The sequence below is a fragment of the Leptodactylus fuscus genome, chromosome 5 (assembly GCF_031893055.1).
Source record: "Leptodactylus fuscus isolate aLepFus1 chromosome 5, aLepFus1.hap2, whole genome shotgun sequence".
NCBI lineage: Eukaryota > Metazoa > Chordata > Amphibia > Anura > Leptodactylidae > Leptodactylus > Leptodactylus fuscus.
The window spans coordinates 187,899,256-187,915,258 of record NC_134269.1 but is presented as its reverse complement, the minus strand read 5'-3'; the positions used below and the strand labels follow the sequence as shown (position 1 = coordinate 187,915,258).

At 44.1% G+C, this 16,003-nt stretch overlaps 1 protein-coding gene across 3 annotated transcripts in view; it reads left to right on the top strand.

Moving 5' to 3' along the window:
• Positions 1-16,003, top strand: part of SGCD (sarcoglycan delta) — a 514,319-nt gene that overhangs the window by 286,736 nt on the left and 211,580 nt on the right. For all 3 annotated transcript variants that reach the window (XM_075274918.1, XM_075274919.1, XM_075274920.1), the window contains exon 3: positions 228-360. The gene's annotated coding sequence lies outside the window, so the exon portion shown is untranslated. The remainder of the gene's footprint in view (positions 1-227; positions 361-16,003) is intronic.

Below are 16,003 nucleotides of genomic sequence, written 5' to 3'. Positions count from 1 at the left end.
CTCATATGTTTTAAAATATCTAGGCCTTTGAAGGTGACCCACAAAAAATCTCTCGCAATGCGTTCTCTCTTCTTGTTGAGTTTCCAGTATAGTGAAGAGACACATTTCATATGCAAAGGTATTTTATTCCCACAAGTCAGAACAAAAATACCCTTAGGGCAGACACCAAGTTTCAAGTTCTCGAGCATTATAATGTTCATCCCAATATATTTCTCCTTGATTTGCAGGTGGCACAGATATAGACCCCCCTCTGGGACGGTGACGAGTCTTGTATAGAAAGTCTAACTCACATCTTTCAACCATCCTACGTCTAGATGCTTTGATACGGATTCTGCCCAAAGCTGATTAGGACTGATCAAGGTAAGGTTCACCGCCGCGCCGCTCTCATTCGCCAAGCAAGTGTAACACTTTGTTATCCAAATTGATCTAATTGAATGATTCAGTGGCTTTATGTACCTACCAGTACAACGGCAAAGAGGACGTGCATTGATTTTGACTTTCAGTATAAACCTAAAGGGAAACCCCCCCTGAAAATTGTGTGTTCCCATGTCATTATTCTTACATTATATTTCCTTCAAAATTGAAATTGAATTGCCTGAGCGTCTCTGCTCTATTTACAGCATTAGTGATACACTTTACAGCATAGTCGTGGCAGCAATAATCTGAAGCTGACTCACTGAGATTTATGTGGGAGTTTTTGATATATACTTTGTGCATGGAGAGGGAGGAGATAAGCGGTGACTTCATCTCTTTTCTATTGGGAAGTATGGTGGCTCAGTGTTTAACACTGTGGTCCTGGGTTCGAATCCAGACAAGGACATCTGCACCTCTGTTTGTGTTGTTTTCCTTTCATACTTTAAAAACATACTGGTAGGGCATTTAGATCGTGATGACAATATCTGTAAAGTTCTATGCAATATGTTGTCAGTAGTAGGTGTTATGAAGTTGACTATAGATGTGTTATCTTCCATTGTAATCCTGTCTGTGATGTCATTGAGGTGACTGCTGCAAAGAAAACCCCTACAAAATTAGAAAGTGTCAGCATATTGGGTTTAGTGGCCAGATTGGAAATTGCAGGCTACAGTACTTTTTTACATGGTGTATAGATAGCATCCTGTTACATCACTGTACACATTATGCCTCTATTGTGACATTACTGGTCACAAAATTAATGTTCTGTGACATCACTGTGTGCATTATCCATTACTGTGGCAATGCTGTGAGTATTATCCCTGTACTGAGGCATCACTGTGTTTATTATTCTTGTACGGTGTCTGAATTTCCCCATGATGGGACTATTAAAGGATTATCTTATTCTATCAATGTGTTTATTATCCCTGTACTATGACATCACTGTGTGTGGTATCCCTGTACGGTGACATAGTGGTTATTATCCCTAATTAGAGATGAGCGAACACTAAAATGTTCGAGGTTCGAAATTCGATTCGAACAGCCGCTCACTGTTCGAGTGTTCGAATGGGTTTCGAACCCCATTGTAGTCTATGGGGAACATAAACTCGTTAAGGGGGAAACCCAAATTCGTGTCTGGAGGGTCACCAAGTCCACTATGACACCCCAGGAAATGATACCAACACCCTGGAATGACACTGGGACAGCAGGGGAAGCATGTCTGGGGGCATAAAAGTCACTTTATTTCATGGAAATCCCTGTCAGTTTGCGATTTTCGCAAGCTAACTTTTCCCCATAGAAATGCATTGGCCAGTGCTGATTGGCCAGAGTACGGAACTCGACCAATCAGCGCTGGCTCTGCTGGAGGAGGCGGAGTCTAAGATCGCTCCACACCAGTCTCCATTCAGGTCCGACCTTAGACTCCGCCTCCTCCGGCAGAGCCAGCGCTGATTGGCCGAAGGCTGGCCAATGCATTCCTATGCGAATGCAGAGACTTAGCAGTGCTGAGTCAGTTTTGCTCAACTACACATCTGATGCACACTCGGCACTGCTACATCAGATGTAGCAATCTGATGTAGCAGAGCCGAGGGTGCACTAGAACCCCTGTGCAAACTCAGTTCACGCTAATAGAATGCATTGGCCAGCGCTGATTGGCCAATGCATTCTATTAGCCCGATGAAGTAGAGCTGAATGTGTGTGCTAAGCACACACATTCAGCTCTACTTCATCGGGCTAATAGAATGCATTGGCCAGCGCTGATTGGCCAGAGTACGGAACTCGACCAATCAGCGCTGGCTCTGCTGGAGGAGGCGGAGTCTAAGATCGCTCCACACCAGTCTCCATTCAGGTCCGACCTTAGACTCCGCCTCCTCCGGCAGAGCCAGCGCTGATTGGCCGAAAGCTGGCCAATGCATTCCTATGCGAATGCAGAGACTTAGCAGTGCTGAGTCAGTTTTGCTCAACTACACATCTGATGCACACTCGGCACTGCTACATCATGTAGCAATCTGATGTAGCAGAGCCGAGGGTGCACTAGAACCCCTGTGCAAACTCAGTTCACGCTAATAGAATGCATTGGCCAGCGCTGATTGGCCAATGCATTCTATTAGCCCGATGAAGTAGAGCTGAATGTGTGTGCTAAGCACACACATTCAGCTCTACTTCATCGGGCTAATAGAATGCATTGGCCAGCGCTGATTGGCCAGAGTACGGAACTCGACCAATCAGCGCTGGCTCTGCTGGAGGAGGCGGAGTCTAAGATCGCTCCACACCAGTCTCCATTCAGGACCGACCTTAGACTCCGCCTCCTCCAGCAGAGCCAGCGCTGATTGGCCGAATTCCGTACTCTGGCCAATCAGTGCTGGCCAATGCATTCTATTGGCGTGATGAAGCAGTGCTGAATGTGTATGTTTAGCTCAACTACACCGGTGGAGTAGTTGAGCTAAGCACACAGATTCAGCTCTTCTTCAATCAGCGCTGGCCAATGCATTCTATTAGCTTGATGAAGCAGAGTGTGCACAAGGGTTCAAGCGCACCCTCGGCTCTGATGTAGCAGAGCCGAGGGTGCACAAGGGTTCAAGCGCACCCTCGGCTCTGATGTAGCAGAGCCGAGGCTGCACAAGGGTTCAAGCGCACCCTCGGCTCTGATGTAGCAGAGCCGAGGGTGCACAAGGGTTCAAGCGCACCCTCGGCTCTGATGTAGCAGAGCCGAGGGTGCACAAGGGTTCAAGTGCACCCTCGGCTCTGCTACATCAGAGCCGAGGGTGCGCTTGAACCCTTGTGCAGCATCGGCTCTGCTACATCAGAGCCGAGGGTGCGCTTGAACCCTTGTGCACACTCTGCTTCATCAAGCTAATAGAATGAATTGGCCAGCGCTGATTGGCCAATGCATTCTATTAGCCCGATGAAGTAGAGCTGAATGTGTGTGCTAAGCACACACATTCAGCACTGCTTCATCACGCCAATACAATGCATTAGCCAGTGCTGATTGGCCAGAGTACGGAATTCGGCCAATCAGCGCTGGCTCTGCTGGAGGAGGCGGAGTCTAAGGTCGGACCTGAATGGAGACTGGTGTGGAGCGATCTTAGTCTCCGCCTCCTCCAGCAGAGCCAGCGCTGATTGGTCGAGTTCCGTACTCTGGCCAATCAGCACTGGCCAATGCATCCCTATGGGAAAAAGTTTATCTCACAAAAATCACAATTACACACCCGATAGAGCCCCAAAAAGTTATTTTTAATAACATTCCCCCCTAAATAAAGGTTATCCCTAGCTATCCCTGCCTGTACAGCTATCCTTGTCTCATAGTCACAAAGTTCACATTCTCATATGACCCGGATTTGAAATCCACTATTCGTCTAAAATGGAGGTCACCTGATTTCGGCAGCCAATGACTTTTTCCAATTTTTTTCAATGCCCCCGGTGTCGTAGTTCCTGTCCCACCTCCCCTGCGCTGTTATTGGTGCAAAAAAGGCGCCAGGGAAGGTGGGAGGGGAATCGAATTTTGGCGCACTTTACCACGCGGTGTTCGATTCGATTCGAACATGGCGAACACCCTGATATCCGATCGAACATGTGTTCGATAGAACACTGTTCGCTCATCTCTATCCCTAATCACTTTGTTTATTATCTCTGTACTGTGATATGAGTGTATTTATTATCTTTTTACTGTGATATCATTGTGTTTGTTATCACTGTGTTCATTATCCCTTTACGGTGATATCACTGTATGTATTATTGTTGGTCTTACACGACCGTATTGAATGTACGGTCTGCAAGTTGCTGATCAGCAACACTAGTTGCTGATCGGCAACATAAACACCGCAGATGCCCGTAAACTGCCGCATGGGCAAGTCCGTGCAGTGCCGCAATTCATGGCCATTACGGACATGTTCTATAAATTGCGGACCACGGTTGCGGCCTGGCACACCACGGATAAAATATCCGGTGGTGTAAGAGACCACATTGAATATAATGTGTCCGCAAATGGTCTGCAATTGAAAACCCTCAATTACGGACCATTTGCGGACTTACATTACGGCCGTGTAAGACCAGCCTAAGACCAAAATAATAGTAAACTTTCCATATTCTGAACTTGCTGCTGAAGGTGGAATGGAGGCCAATTTCAAGTGTGGGGCTCCATGATTACTTAATATGACCAATAATTTATTGCAGGGTTAACATATAATTCAGAATGTGTTATTATTGTATGTGGAGGTATGTAGTAGAGCTCTTCAGTTCTGGATATGCACAAAGCCCAATAAGTAGGAATGGGAACTTTGGTTACCTGCATTATTTAATAAAACAGGGCATAGGCAAAGGATTCATAAGACGTGAAATGGTTACTTAGTACATGCTCTTAAGGGATATAAGATAAGTTGTATGCAAGCTATCATTTGTAGCAAGTGTTGTGCTCTGCTGAAAGGGTCTAATTAGATCGCACTCCGCCATATGTATATGCATGTGCTTCTGGCTCTGAGGCATCCCGCAGCACATGCTAGAGATTTCAGGAGAGATTGTATTATTTTAGCATTGACTTGATACACCTTGATGGTTCCTGCAAGTTCTTATATATAGTTGAGGCATCTGTTGGCTATTTTTTTTTTTTTTTGTGCTGAAGGGGGTCATGGGATTTCAGCATGTTGCTTTATCTCAGTACGTTCTGTGCTAAATAATTTCACAATTTGTTTTTTAAAGTACTTAGAGCTCAGCTTTCTGTTACAGAACTCAAAATCTCATGTGTAGACATTTTCTGACCTAATAAAATTATAGAAAAATGCCTATATGTGTGCTAAATACTCACCATAGACCAGAAGTAGTTATTTTTCATTATCTTGCCAGTTCTATGCTGAACATTTGTTTTGATGCCGCTAGGGCTTACACTATGTAGAATTGCCTTGTAAAAATGTACAGTTCCCATTATTTCTTTCACCTCTAGCAGACATTGCTTCTTTTTACAGCTTCCTACATGCCCCTCTAGTATAACGTGTAAGAAAGTGCTGTAATTCCTTCTGTCTTCACACAGCGCTCTGGTACAGAGAAACTGCTCTGTTGCGCAGCATAAAAAATATGATCCCTTCTGAGACAGAGAGGAAGAGCCAGCAAGCATTGGAGAGGGGAGAGGTGCTCGGGGTACCTCACAAACAGGAGATAAATACTAGGTGCATGGATATTTGACTCTATATGCAATTGGCTTACAGAGGCATCTCAACTACCATACCATAAATTGTTAGCTGTCTGTATCACCATTAGAGGGCCCTGCATATCGCATATACAGGGGTTTTTTTTTACTTATAGAGTTCAATATATACTAGCATATAGTAAGCACCCTCTAGTAATGGTTCCCAGTGACCCCCAATTTGTAATGCCCATCTAATCGGCAGTTCTCTTACCAAGCTGCATTGAATATTGAGCTGCACCTTGCCTGTACTGTGACATCACTGTGTGTTTATTATCCCTGTACTCTGACATAACTGTTTATTATCCCTGTACGGTAACATCACTGTGTGTATTATCTCTGTACTGTGACATCACTGTGTATTATCTCTGTACTATGACGTCACTGTGTATATTATCCCTGTACTGTGACATCACTGTGTATATTATCCCTATTCTGTGACATCACTGTGTGTATTATCTCTGTACTGTGACATCACTGTGTGTATTATCCCTGTACTGTGACATCACTGTGTGTATTATCCCTGTACTGTGACATCACTGTGTGTATTATCTCTGTACTGTGACATCACTGTGTGTATTATCCTGTACTGTGACATCACTGTGTATATTATCCCTGTACTGTGACATCACTGTGTATATTATCCCTGTACTGTGACATCACTGTTTTTATTATCCCTGTACTGTGACATCACTGTATATATTATCTCTGTACTCTGACATCACTGTGTTTATTATCCCTGTAATTTGACGTCACTGTGTTCATTGTTCTTGTGCATTAAGAAAGACCAAAATAATTGTAAACTTTCCATATTCTGAGCTTGTTGCTCTGGTTGTTCAAGGTGCAGCGGGCGACAATTTCTAGTGATGGTCCCCAGTGACCCCAATTTGTAACGTATTTCTAGTATTCGGAAGTTCAGACAGTTGCATTGAATATTGAGCTGCACCTCATCTGCTCAGGCTAGTGACATCACATTAATTGGTCATGTGGCCATGCTTCTGCTCATTTATTCAAATAAATGGGGTTGAGCTGCAAGACCAAGCACAGCCACTATTCAGTGTACAGCGCTAAGTGTTAGCAGTAAAGAGGCCACAAGAATCAATAGTTCTGGAAAACCGATTTAGGCTAAGGCTCCACATTGCACATTGTTTTGTTGCAGATTTTGCTGCAGTTTCAGGAATAACTTGAAGTTATTATAATATAATATAAATATATAATTAATGAAATATTCAAATAAAAAATAAATAAATAATGAAAATATAAAGGAAGCTCTTAGAAAATCCCCTTCTGTTAAAGAGGACCTTTCATGACTTGGGGCACAGGCAGTGTTAAATACCATTGGAAAGCCGACAGTGCGCTGAATTCAGCAGTGCCGGTACCGTAGCTCTTTACAGTCAAGAACGTCCTTCTTCACAGCAGTGCCTATAGCGCTGTACCTCAAGTCATGAAGTCTTTAAATCCATTCCTGATTTTGGCTCAAAAATCCACAGCAAAATCTGCAAGAAAAAACGCTGCGTTTCCGCAACGTGGAGCTTTAGCCTTAAAGAGATCTTTCACTGCCACCACCACCAATTCCATCTCATCGCATCTTTCATCAGTTGCCACAACACTAGTTGTCAATAAGATTTTTTTATCCAGGCCCCACCGTTCCTGAACAATCGGCGCTGATAGTTTCAGCACCCATTATGTTAGTTAGGCTCTCTACTGGCAGGTGGGTGGAACTAGACTGGAACAGACAGACAGGGACTGCCCCTCTAGCCTGTCATCACCCACTTAAGAATAGAAAGCCTAATTAGAATGTGGTACTGAAATTAACAGCATAGATTGCTCAGGAACGGTGGGGACTAGAGAAAAAATTCCAACTGCAACAGAATCAGTGGAGAAGCACCTACTAAAGGTTAAAAACAGGTGGAGGTGGTAAGAGATCCCTTTAAAGCACCTACTTTTAACTATTGCAGGGGAGGTCTTCTGTCTGAGCTCCACAATCTTCAATATCTTCTACTTTTTACATTTATTAATTATTATTATTATTATTCAAATTTAAAGGGGCTCTATCAGCAAAATCATGCTGATAGAGCCCCACATACGCGTGCATAGCCTTTAAAAAGGCTATTCAGGCACCATAAATATTATATTAAACTACCCCCCCCCCCCCCCCCCCCCGTTTTAATAACCTAAAAAAGAATGTGCTCTACTTACGGATCGTGCACACTGGGCGGGCATTCGGGGTGTGTCTTCATCTTCGTCCACGCCTCTTCTTCCTCCGATGTCTTCGGGTCCCGTCCTCGCAAACGGACACTGATATTAAAAAAATAGCCTGGGCGCATGCACAGTAGCATGCGGCTTCTACTACTGCGCATGCGCCCAGGCCATGTCCACTCGCAAGCGCCGGAGGAGGACGTGACCGGAGGACGTCGGAGGAAGAAGAGGCGTGGATGAAGAAGACGGCGCTCCCTGAATGCCCGCCCAGCCTGCACGTTCGGTAAGTAGATCACATTCTTTTTTAGGTTATTAGTTTAAAACGGGGGTGGGGGGGTGTAGTTTAATATAACTTTTACGGTGCCTGAATAGCCTTTTTAAAGGCTATGCACGCATATGTGGGCTCTGGCAGCATGCTTTTGCTGATAGAGCCCCTTTAACATCTTGTATTTGGATACGCAGATCCAAGTAGAAAAGTCTCCTTTGTGAATGTGAAAACTGCTCTTAATGCTCAGTGCAATTGTCAATTTTTGACCGACCTCTGACCTTCTGACCTTGTATGAGGTGGACACAGGCTACAGTTATGGAAATGTGTTGACACAACATGGTGGTACCACCTGTGCTCTGTGAACAGTCATAACCTCTATCTAACAGTATCTTCCCATGCACGTCCATCACTTCCGTAATTCGCCAGATACCTAATAAACAAATAATGACTTCATCGGAAAGCAGAGCAGTAATAATATGTCTCTGAAGGCAAACAGGGCTCTGGGTAGCCTAAAACTCTGGCTAAGTCGGCTGTATGTGCTAATAGCCCAGGCCAGATTGGGAGCACTTAGCATAAAATACATTTATTAAACTCATATCGGAAACATGAGACGAGTCCTTGGAGCTGATCTGAGAGTTGTGCGAGAAAGACAGAGGAAAAAATTCCTAGCGGAACAGCGAGGCAGCGAGTGTAACCGTACCAGTGCACTTAAATTGGCGAGCAGTGCTTAAAATAACCATGAAAGCCAAGCTTAAAAGATCCCTTATTAAATTCTCCAGCTACCCTGGCGAACATGACAAGGGGAACTGTTCTTGAATAAAGCAGTGCACCGCAAGCTTCATGTGGAATGCAGCCCTGGCTTTATCTGTCAATCACGACCCCTGAACTATTCGGCTGCAGTCCACCCTCCATATATCATATTTTACAGCCATGGAAAATGCATTCGGAGATTGGTCTCTGCTGCTTTCTCCCCTACAGGCTCTGGTCACAGAGGTGGCTGAATGTATGTACATGGCTCTGTTTCCGTGTATCATTTCTCTAGTGGACATGATAATCCATGCGTGGAAGCATTGCGCTAATGTTTATTGGCACATGGCTCTAGAAACAAGACTCAACAAGTCAAAGTCTATTTTTGAGTTACATTGAGCAGAGGTTTGACATATTGCAAACCACAGAAGGATTAAGTCATTGGAGCATAAGACATCAGAACATTTGTTCATGGAGCATATGTGTATAATAAGGGTTGGATTGTGGGATTTAGATGCCTCAAGGTGAAGGTACAACTTCTATCATCATACAGTCCAAATTTTGTGCTTAAAAAGTAACTAATATTTTATTTTTTCATAAATCCATAGTGCAGATAAAGGTAAAAACCACTTAATAATATACTTTATATATGAAAAGTGCCTTGTGTCTTCACTTTTTTCCCCTCTTTCTGTCATCGATGAAATCTGTACAATAGAACTCTATGGATAGGGGAGGGGAGGAAATCCAGGACTCAAGCAGTGAAACATCAGCAATATATTCAGAGAGGTCTTATTCACAGCACAGCTGAGTTGTCAAGAATTACAATCCAGCCTTAGTCTGACAAAAGTGACAATAGAAGCCTCATATCTTTCTTCTTCATCTCTTCCCCACTTTCTTCTCCATAGAGCTCATTGTAATCTGAGATTGCTTGTGTACTGAGTACAGACTGAAGTCAATTAGATAAGAAGCAGAGACAGGAGCAATACTTAAATATGAAGATACTTTGCTGTAGTGGAGTATTTTGCAAAGTATGTTCCCATCACCTGCACTATAGATTTATGAAATAATATAGAAAAGTTTACTTATGTGTTAATATTTCTATATAGTGGTCAGAGCTTTGTGTTTTGTGGTACAGAGCTTCAAATACCCTGCATAGATGTAGATTGCAAAGGAAACTTTCTGCAATACTGTAGCCAACACTAGAAGGACCTGAGGACATGCAGCTAGGACGAGAAGGAACTGAAAACTTGCAGCCATCACTAGAAGGAGATGAGGACCTTCACGCATCACTAGAAGGAGCGCAGGACCTGCAGCCATCACTAGAAGGCGCTCAGAACCTGCACTTAACACTAGAAGGATCTCAGAACCTGCACCCACCACTAGAAGGAGCTCAGGACCTGCAGCCATCACTAGAAGGCGCTCAGGACCTGCTCTCAGCACTAGAAGAAGTTTAGGACCTGCAGCCATCACTAGAAGGCACTCAGAACCTGCACCCAACACTAGAAGGAGCTGAGGACATGCAGTCACCACTAGAAGGAGCTCGGGACCTGCACTCACCACTAGAAGGCACTCAGGACCTGCAGCCATCACTAGAAAGAGCTCAGGTCCTGAACTCAGCACTAAAGGATCTCAGAACCTGTTCCCAACGCTAGAAGGAGCACAAAACCTGCAGCCATCAGAATGAGCTTATGTTATGTGTAATTTTGTGTGCCATAACCTTGGCTTTCAAGAGGACCTTTTATGTTCTCTATGATTAAGAATGTTATATGACATTGCGCTGAATTCAGCAGACTTTCAGTTGTGCATGTATGTGCCCTCATGCCAATTTTTGATACCAATATTACTGGACTATCAGAGGGGCCGGCCTTGCAGATCGGTGTCATCCCTGGGTAGTGAAAAACCACTAACTATAGAAGCAGTGGCGTAACTAGGAATCCCCCGCTGCATTCCTGTGCTCTCTATTATGCCCCATAGTGGCCCCAGTACATAGTATTATCCCTCATAGTGGCCCCTGCACACAGTATTATGCCCCATAATGTCCCCTTCACACAGTAATATACCCCATAGTGTCCCCTGCACACAGTAATATGCCCCATAGTGGCCCCTGCACACAGTATTATACCCCATAGTGGCCCCTGTACACGGTATTATGCCCAATAATGAACACCCATGAAGAATTATTATACTCTGGGGTCTTTTCAGACCCCAGACTATAATAATGGGAGACCGGGGGGGGGGGGGGGGATGAAAACATAGAAAAAACACTGTTACTTACCTATCTCCCGGCTCCCCTGCAGTCCTCGGCAGTGTCAGCAATCTTTAATGATGTATGGACGTCACATGACCCAAGACGCAGGTCCCGGTCATGTGACGTCAGGGACGTCAGACAACTAGATCCGATGCCTGTACGGAGCGTGGAGAGGGAAGTAACACAGTTTATTATGTTATCTTACCTCTCCCGGGCCTTACCTCTCCCAGGCCTCCGATCATTATGCTCGGGGGTCTGACCCCCGATTATAATAATAGTGCTTGTGGGGCCTGTGGCATCACTTACCGATCTCGGCCCCTGCCAGGATCGGTAAGTAAATAGGGCCCGTTACTGGCTGGAGTAACTCCAGCCGGTAACGGCCTATTAATAAAAAAAAAACCTGCGGGGGAAGCGGCTGTCGCTGGGCCCCTAATGTCCCGGGCCCCGTGGCAGCCGCTACCCCTGCTACGCCATTGTATGGAAGTTTACAGTCATGGCGATGTTCCTCACCGCCCAGCAATGACATTCAGTTGTGATGTTGGAATCTGACAGCGCAGTGATATTGGTATCGAAACTAATGGCATCAATATCTCTGGAACCAGGGAGATACTGGAAAAACTGATTGTGCGCTGAATTCACTCCCTATTTTAGAGGAAATGAAAGATTGTGTTAATTAGGTCGTATGTAAAATGAATAAAACACAAGCACTAATGTGCCAAAAACAATAAACAAAAGCTAATTAGAAAGTCACTAAAATATGACGTGGATCTTTAAGGAATTATTAATGTCAAGATTGTATGTAAGAGGCCAGGAAGGTCCAGGTGTTAAACGGAATCCTCTGTCATAATACAATGTAACCAGAAAGCTTAATTATACTCCAGCATGAATGTAATCCAAACCTGAAGAAATAACATGGTAAGCAGAATACAAGGTGATGGTATCACAGAGGTTAGTTGCTGGAATACGGCTCTCTACATACAAGACACTTTAATGTATGATGCAAAAATGTGTATTTTATATCTAAGGGATCAGTAGCTTGGCTGCTTGTGTTAGCCAGGTGATAAGGCATGACCGTCTGGGAGAAAAGTTGGGAGAGGGTACCCAAAGGAGAATGGTTTCAGGTCATAGCTTCAATTCAACATAGAAAATGGACTTAATCTCCCTCTCGATCGCCTCCAAGTAGGGACTAATTTTGGGGCACGTGACCTTGATGTGGGAGAGAGATCCCTCGGAAAGACCACAGTGCCAACATCAATCAGAGATAGAGGGGTTAATTTTATGGAGAAACACTGGGGTTCCATACCACCTGGGGAGCAATTTAAACAAATTTTCTTGAATCCTAACACACCTAGAGAAACCATGGAAACACAACAGGATATGTTTGACAAAGGAGGGCGAGAATACCAGTCCCAACTCCCTTTCCCACTCATCAACAAAGTATGGTTTGGGGGGAAGGGGGGGATGAGATTAAAAAGATATATTTATAGGGAATAGTTTTATTCCAGGGTTTGTTAGAGTCAGAGATTTTCTCAAACTAAGCGAAAGGGGGATAGAGCGGAAGAAGGATCTGTAGGAAAGTCAGAAGGACAGGGAGTGGAAGAAGGTCACTCTATGGCGATCCCCCTTGGACAAGAGGGATGTCAGAGGAGGGTCTGTGTCAGTCAGTGAGGAACAGATAGGAACGTGGAGGAGGTGAGTCCAAGGAAAGCAGTGGTCTAGAAGAGTAGAGGACCCCCAACTAGGAAGGAGGCCCAAAGGCATTTTGGGGGAAGGAGAAGTGCCTGGAGATAGTATAGTAGAAAAGGCTTGCCACACTTGAATGATGCCCCTTGTGAGATCGCTTAGTACTGTGGAAGCATTAGCGGTATAACAAAAAGATATCTCCTTGTGTTATCTGACTCTGAACCTGTTTCACTTGTTCTGACATCTGCCTGATTACTATATTGAATCTGTTCTGCCTGCCCTGACCTCTCCTTGTGTTACTTGACTCTGAACTTGTACTGCTTGTTCTGACCTCTGACTGATTACTATATTGAATCTTTCCTCCCTGCTCTGATCTCTGCCTGGATTACCATTATATAGAAACTCTGCCTGCCCTGACCTCTCCTTGTGTTACCTGAGTCTGAACTTATAATGCTTGATTACTTGATTGCTATATTTAATTTAATTTGTTCTGCCTGGTCTGACCTCTGTCTATATTACTGTGATGCACAAACTTTTCCTGCCATGACCTCGGCCTATTCCCTACCACATCTCTGCCTGTCCCTTTGGTGCCATGTTTCGGCATCTCTCAGACAGTGCACTTAAGAATAGCCCCAAGCCAAATCTGTTCAGTCACACAGTGGATTTGTCCATACCCAGTGCATTTTACTTAGGATTTGTTATCGATATCAGATTAGTGGGATCGACATCCCCAACCAACAGCTGATACTGGAAGTCTTTACAATGTACAGAGCCGGAAGCATAAGGCCTTCCTGATCATAGTAACCCACCTTGGCCACTTCATAGGGTATGGAGCCATGTCTCTATTATCTGGCATTGGTGAATGAGGGATCTCCACCAATCTGATATTAGTGACCTACCCTAAGGTTAGTTTCTCAATATCAAAAGGATCCTGCTCACAAGTAAACATAACTTATCTTAGTCAGATGTTCATGGATTACCTATATATTAGGAAAAGGGGGTCTGTTGACCCCTGCTTAACATGGTGAGGTCACTGCTGAACGATACGACCCCACCTCACCAGACATTCATGGGATGTCCCTTAGGAGAAGCCCCTTTAAGCTGTAACAGAAAGAACAATGTAACAATAATAAATACGTAGCGCATTCTTAAAGAATTTTTTTGTACATTGTATCCTGAAAGCTTTCTAGTCTTATGGTCAAGCAAGGACTGAAAATTGAAAATCATAACATTATATTTATGACAGGAAATTAAGGATTTCTGATGCCCTGAGATACATGTGTCAATGTCAGTTTAGTGTCATATTACCACCGTCTGTTTTCTGACACTTCTCAAAGACCTGGATATCACAGAATCAGAGCTAGGAATATTGCTGTCAAGATAAGATTGGTGAAAGTGATGTTTTCTTTATCCCAATATGTAGGTGTCTATCTCCTCTTCCATATCTTCATGAAGGTGGATTTTACGGAGCCAGACAGTAAACATGGAGGCTTAGACAACCAAACAAGTCATAGGAGATTGTAGTATAGCGGAGGAAAAACATATTGATGGAGACTACGTAGAATGGACGGGGTTATAGGTTCAGTATGGTGGCAACTCTCTTATTGAGGTGAGAGGGTTGTAGATTTTCAGAAAGAACAGGCAACTGCAAAAACTTTGTATCATTATTGGAGGAAAACTTTACGTGTCACCTCTCCTGACATGTCTAGTACATACTAGTATTCCCTATACTATAACAATTTTATGAGACTGTGTAATGTTCCTCTGCTATTCCTCCTCAAAATACAAATAAATGACCAAGTGGGTATCTATCTTGCTATCTGTCTGTCTATCCGTATGTCCGTCCATCCATCTATACAGAAAATTCAGACAGCATATCCCAGTGAAATAAATACAAATACTACAGCAGCATTCAGTATATACAGTAGCATGTAGACCTATACAAATGGATCTGTCTGTAGTATCTATGCATATAAATCTGAGGTTCTTCATATACATGTTTGATCAAGCTTGTAAAAGCTCATCGGCCATGACAAGGCGACCTAAAACATACCTCTCCTGGATCAGAATAGGTCTACAGTGTGAATAAAAGGCAAGTAGCATGCAGAGCGATGCTCCATAGCCTTGGGTCTAGGAGAGGTATGTTTTAGCGTAGAGTCCCATCTGAATGAGGTCTCCTTGTTGTAGCAGATGTGCTTTTACAAGCTTGATCAATCATGTATACGAAGAACCTCAAATTTCTATGTATAGATAGTAACTAATAGTAATACATTAAGGCCCGGTTTACATCTGCGTTGGGTATTCCGTTCAGGGAGTCTGCTTTGGGACCCCCCCAATGGAATACCAAACGCATTGACAAGTGACTAGAATGGGGTCCGTGTGTTTTTCAGTCTTGCGGAGAGGAAAGTAGTTCATGAAGTATTTTTCTCTCTGCATGTTCCGTATGGAAACCGCGCGCAAAACACATGAATCCTATTGTAGTCTATGGGGTCCGTGTGCTTTCATAAGCTTGTCAATGTGTTCAGTATTCCATTCAGGGGGTCCCCAAGCGGACTCCATGACTGGTATATCAAACGCAGATGTGAACAAGGCCTTAGGTGTGTGTATATAACAAATAGCATCAATGCATTCTCTCCTTATATAGGTCTTGGTGCTGTTTGCAGAGTGCTGCTGTAGATTTCGTATTTATCTGTCTATGTATCTGAAAACAAAATCCAGGCAGCGCTCTAACAAATAGTGAAAAAATTTAGGTACTTATCCTCAACATTTCAGTCACTAGAGTCGCTGTCACCCTTTCTCAAGCAACTTTCTGTAGTGAATGGAGCTGAAACGTTGCATGGGTGAATTAAAGAGGACCTTTCATGGGTTTGGGCACATGTGGTGTTACATACCGCTGGAAAGCTGACAGTGCGCTGAATTCAGTGCACTGTCGGATTTCCCGATCTGTGCCCCGGGTGAAGAGCTATTGGCGCTGGTACCGTAGCTCTTTACAGTCAGAAAGGTGTTCCTAACAGAATATCCCTCTGCAGAGCAGCGCCTATAGCGCTATACTGTGTGAGCGGGGAAGAACGCCTCCTCCCTCTGCTCACAGTACTCGTCCATAGACGAGCACTATCAGGAGGGGAGGGAGCGTTCCTTCCCACTCACATAGTACAGCACAGGAGCTGCTGTGCAGAAGGACGTTCCTGACGTAGTGTCAGAAACACCCTTCTGACGATGAAGAGCTACAGTACCGGCACAGATAGCTCTTCACCTGGGGCACAGATCGGGAAAG